General features: G+C 46.2%; 1 protein-coding gene across 3 annotated transcripts in view; it reads right to left on the bottom strand.

The window, feature by feature from the left end:
* Window positions 1-1,511, bottom strand: part of SLC6A6 (solute carrier family 6 (neurotransmitter transporter), member 6) — a 48,631-nt gene extending 47,120 nt beyond the window's left edge. Inside the window, exon 1 of one of the 3 annotated variants that reach the window (XM_010018931.1) lies at window positions 1,470-1,511. The gene's annotated coding sequence lies outside the window, so the exon portion shown is untranslated. The remainder of the gene's footprint in view (window positions 1-1,469) is intronic. The other 2 variants (XM_010018929.1, XM_010018932.1) reach the window with 2 other exon arrangements.
* Between the last annotated feature and the right edge of the window lie 3,954 nt (window positions 1,512-5,465).

The following is a 5,465-nucleotide window of genomic DNA, read 5'->3' as shown; positions in this document are numbered from 1 at the left end:
AAAAGACTGTGTTATGATATCCATAAAACCAGCCAAAGAACACTTAGTGGTTTAAAGCTATTTGAAATAAAGTGTCTTACAACGTTTCTGCTAGCAACACAACCGGAATAAAGATCCTTGACTAACGATGGGCTTCATATAAACCCCACACTGATGCTCTGCAGGATGCAAAGTTCCCTGCCTTCCCCTAAGCCCACCCCTCGCTCAGGTGGAAGATGAAGGGAAGCACAGGGGAAAGGAAGAGCAGAACACGGTTGCCTACAGAACTACCGTACAAGCCACAGAGATCATGGTCTACCGGGGCGCCTTGCGCAAGCCACTTCATCTAGAAGCTGAACTAACATTCCAGCTCAACAATAGCAAAAAACCATTTGTTACCACACGGCGTTTTTGCTACAGATTAACCAGCAGTTGCTACGCAAGCGGAATGGAGTGCTGCGATTCCGAGGTACATGTTATTTATAACAGAATCAAATCAAATGTTGACTTATGGGCAGTGAGCCTGAGGTGAGTGCTCGTGGGCTGGCCATGCCACTGGGTGTAGAACATGCTTGGAAGTTATGCAAAGCAGGCCCTGCATTGGGAACAATGCAGTCATTTTCCTTGCTAAGCTAATTTTGCATTAAGGCAATGAGAGTCTTCATCTATGCAGCCTCTTAAAACATTAAATCAGATTTAGTTACTAGGAAGAAATACCAGAGCGGAGCTTCCTATACTCCTCAGGAGTTTTCAAATGTGAGAACCTCAAGCCAACCAGGTCAGTAGGTGGTGTGGAAAAATAAACCTCTTGTAACTTTATGACATGCAGCTTTCTTGGTCCCATGAAGAATAATGCACCAGCTCCTCCAGACCGGGCAGACAGTCTGGAGCCAAATGCTTTCACAAAACATTTGCAACAGGATTCACCAACGGCTGGTGGCATCTACTCTTCTTGTAATGGGCAACACCAGAGGTTGTAGAAAAGGCCTGAAATACCTATAGGCTATTTGAGGCCAAGTATGTATTACCCACACACGCACACACTAGTACACATGCACGCAAATAGCTCTATAGGCAGGACTTGGATTTTGTAGGATCCAAGGCAGAGAAGCTGACTCTTGTCACAGGGTTTGGGAATCAAGGACTGTGGGGTGCTAAAACCAGCTCTAAATTACAGGTCTCCTTTGCTTTGGACAAACCACTTTAACATTATCCCTCCAGGATTTACACACCAACTTTACGGGCATGCTGCTTAGATGTCTGCAAAGTGCTTTGCAATGGTTTCTAAATCCTGCAGTGATATGCACAGAAGTGCACAGACAGATTTAAGATAACAGTTGCTGAGCGTTATTACTGTGTAACTACAACCTATTTTTACACGCTCTATACTTAGTTTCTATAAACACATGGTAAATGTTCAGTATTTGGATGCTTTAATGAGCTTTATGACCCTTTTGTAAATTTCATAAACAAGCAGAAATAACACTTACATGAAGAAGAGTCTCTCCTGAACGGATTTTCTCCTCCTGTTTGGGAAAAAGAAAGAGAGAAAAAGGAAAAAAAGTATTTTAAAAGAAAATAATTTGGTTCCAGCAAGGTAAATCAGACGTGTTTCAAGTTACTGTGCACAGCGTTTACTGAATTTCACCAGTATCAACTTCTACTTGAAGAACACCAAGACACTGAAAATAGTACCAATATCAAAACAAGGTGCCGTTTCTCCCTTGTTTCATCCTATGTAAAACATCACAGAAGATTTGACTATATCCATCTGAAGAGAAAGGAAATTACACCCCAGCAGTGAATTAAAATGCAAATGCCATGTGATTCATTCCTTGAGCAACCTGCTCCAGTGGAAGGTGTCCCTGCCCATGGCAGGGGGTTGGAACTGGAAGAGCTTTAAGGTCCCTTCCAACACAAACCATTTGATGATTCTGAAGCAAAAAAGGAAGAACTTTTAACTACATTCCAGTTGACAGGGTTGATATATGGGTTGCTCTCCAACCTGTGGACAGCCTACCAGCACCAACACCCTACAGCAGGGCACTCCGGCTGTGTTTTAGCACAGTGTGACCATATTTCCACACCAGTGCTTAAAGAACTGACTGCATTCAAACCCAGGTCAGGGATGTGAAGGCGTTCTTCAAGGCTGTGACCATTCTGGGTGATAGAACCACAACAGGAAAGCCAGTAACTGCTAAAATGCATGAGTCTTCCTAACAGCCCATGAGTCTTAACAGCCACCCGTCCTGCTGCCTCCCACCCTACTCTCCCTGGCAGGACATGGCTTTGACTCACACTCCACTTCCACCAACCAAGCTGGTGGGTTTGGTGGATGTTCTTGGAGCAGGGTTTAGGGTCAGCACCAAGTGGCTTTTTGCTGACGTATCATGGAACCACAGAGCGGTTTGGGTTGAAGGGACCTTAAAGCTCATCCAGTTCCAACCCCTGCCACGGGCAGGGACACCTTCCACTAGAGCAGGTTGCTCCAAGCCCCTGTGTCCAACCTGGCCTTGAACACATTGATAAAAAAGACAGAGACTGGTACAAATACAGAAGATGCTGCAGGACACGAGCCACAGCTTCAGAGTCACAGACTGGCAGCACAACAGCACTTCAGTGGCAGGTTTGGGAGAACAAAAGGACAACAAAGTGTGGCAGTTCCACTTAATTTCTACCACATTATCTTATATCAATATTAGCTACTCTGTAAGCAATTTAAAGGGTATTGCCTAGAGTTTACATGCCTTGGGATGATACTCAGCGAGCACAAATCAATTAAATCCATGGCATGACAACAGCTGAGGATTTAAGTAAGTATGCATGTGTGGAAGAAATTCAACAGATATTAAATCACTGCATTTTCACCCTCACACTTTTCTTCCCAAGGCCAAGGACTCAATTCCACAAGCAGCCCCCCAGAGTGGCATGAGAATAAACTTGAGTTCTGTGTATGGAGCACTTGAAGAGGTCTGGACTCAGAATTACTTTAAAAAGCATAACCCTGATCCATTCCGGTCACGTAAATTGAGTTAGTGATGAGAATTCGAAGGCACTAATCCTGCTGGGTAATCTATTCAAAGCTGCACTTCCTAAATGATCTACAATTTATTAGTATGACCAATCAAATAAGCATTACTTGCAAAAGGCTTTAACTACCATGGCTTTCCCATCCATTTTTATGTGTTGTAATATGGTTAAATTTAAAAGAAACAAATCAGCATAATCTTTTCAGAGTCATTTGCCAGCATGGTTTAAAGCCTGGTTAAGGCACTAGTGCAGGGACTCCCCTTACTGGTGGAACTGGCAGCATCGCCACTGGGGCACTGAGGCAAGACTAGGGGGCACTGGAAAACCTAGAAGGGGCAAAAGGAAAATAATGGGGGGTTCTGCCGAGTCTGAGATGCAGTGATGAAAATCCTGGGAGCATCACTGCCTGGGAAACACGATGGCTTGTGCTGAGAATCTCTTCGGAAACACTCAGCCCACAGGACTTGGCTAGAAGCCACTAAGACGTAGCTCAGTTTTGGTCAGGCAGAGTACTGATTCAGGGAAAACTCACTGAAGTATTTCCAGTGATTCACTGTAAGGCAAGATCCTCACCGAGGCTCTACAATCAGAGCTGTGCTCCGGCACCGGAGGGTTCCCGAGCACCGCGCAGCCAGAGTGAGCCAAGCTAAAGGGTCGTCCTATTTTCGCAGGGCAATGCTGCCCCTCTTTTGATACAGCATTTCACACTGACCAAAGCTTTTTGCCACAGCCCCAGCATTTCCCCTCTGACACTTCGGAAACCTCCCGGCAGCCCACCCAAAATCTACCAATAGAGAGGAATATGCCAAGTTTTACTCAGTGAAATAGCATTTGAAGCAGTCCAAATTTCTACTGGATTCTAGACCAAGATCCCTAAACAACCAACCAACCAACTCCCATACCCCTTCCGCCAAGTTTTTGACCTGGCACCCCCCCAACCTGCCACCACCTTCTCGGTACCTCCAAGTATCAGAGTGCCGTCTGCAAGCTCCTGCTTTCTGCACAGTGTGGCAGAGAATAACCCTAACCACGCATGGTAGGAGCACCAGGTTAATAAATTACAGTGAGAAGCAGCCTTGGCTCTGCTGCCAGTCCACAGGCTGGGGTCAGGGTCCCAACCCCCTCATGGGGCAGCACCAGGACCCCATGGGGAGGGCAAGGAGCCAGTTGCCCTTCTCAAATCAAGCCAAACCATAAGAGAGGTGGGATGGAACAGAGGTGAAATGCAGGCAAATGTAGAGAAGAGAGAAGAGAACAGAGAAAATCATAATATGCAAAGCAGAGAAGAGGCAAGTGAAGAGGAAACATGAAGATGCTATCTCTGAAAGTGCCAAAAATAAAGTTTGCAGTGTCAGTTGAACCAGGGCAGCACAGACATCCTCCTGCCACACTCGTGCTTCAGGCTCGGCTTACCCGGGGCCGCCGTCATGCTGCTTATACATTTTGCTTTAAACCCCCCAACAACCTTCAGGGCACCCTCTGTAACGCTCAAAGGTAGGCAACACCTACTCAGCTCACCCCAGTGCAGACCTGGAGGTAAACACCCGGCTGTCAAAACCCAACAGGGATCTCAGCAAAGCCTCTGCCCTCCGAATTCCGCAGCAGCAGGTTTTAACGGGCTGTTACCCTCCAACCTAAAGCCATAAAACCTGAACCGGTAGCAACTGTCACCGAGCCCTGAATCACACACCCGATGACATGTCCCCGACGAGGGCTGCCTCCCTGTTTTGCTAGTCCAAACCTCGAAACATTTCAACATAGAAGCAGTAATAGAAAAAAAAATGCAGTTACCAAAATAGCCCCATGAACGTAACCAGCTCCTCTCGGCACATTTTCTTAATGCCTTTCCCAATACGGTTACAAAAATGGGAACTAATCAAAAAACTCCATCTTTACACCTCAGCACCAGCCGTGCTGGGATACGTGCGGGGCTGCATTTCTCTGTGTTTATCTGGATCCTCTCCCACTACTTTTTGTTCATCGGGCTTTCCTTTAACCGTAGCTCTTGGTAAACAGCAGAAACCAGCTTTTACAATTCCTAAATACAAAGTTTTGCCACTCTGGAGCTGTCTGAGGAGAGCCCAGCTTGTCTTCTGTTTCTGAAATAACACACACTCTGTGCCTATGTGAAATAAATTCTCCCATGTTCTTATATGGAAGCCTTGCGAGTCCTCCCACATGCCGCCTGTTACAATATCAGGCAGAGATGGGCAGTCGTTATCTTAACGCCAGCGGGTGAAATTTGGATCCAAATTACCCCAAGACGAACCCAGAATTATCACCCCAGGCTGAGCTCGTTCCCTTGCTCCATGCAGCCACTGCGGGTTTTATTTCCAAGTCCCAACCACAACTTTGATTTCAGCATACCCAAAATCAGCAAAATCAAAGGAAAACGAAGGAAATAGAAAGGAACCAGCAGCGGTGTTACCCACCAGGTAGGCCCGGGAGCATCAGAT

Source organism: Nestor notabilis, unplaced genomic scaffold, assembly GCF_000696875.1.
Source record: "Nestor notabilis isolate BGI_N333 unplaced genomic scaffold, ASM69687v1 scaffold5217, whole genome shotgun sequence".
In the NCBI taxonomy this organism is placed as follows: Eukaryota; Metazoa; Chordata; class Aves; order Psittaciformes; family Psittacidae; genus Nestor; species Nestor notabilis.
The sequence above is the reverse complement of the archived record's forward strand: the minus strand, read 5'-3'. Positions and strand labels throughout refer to the sequence as shown.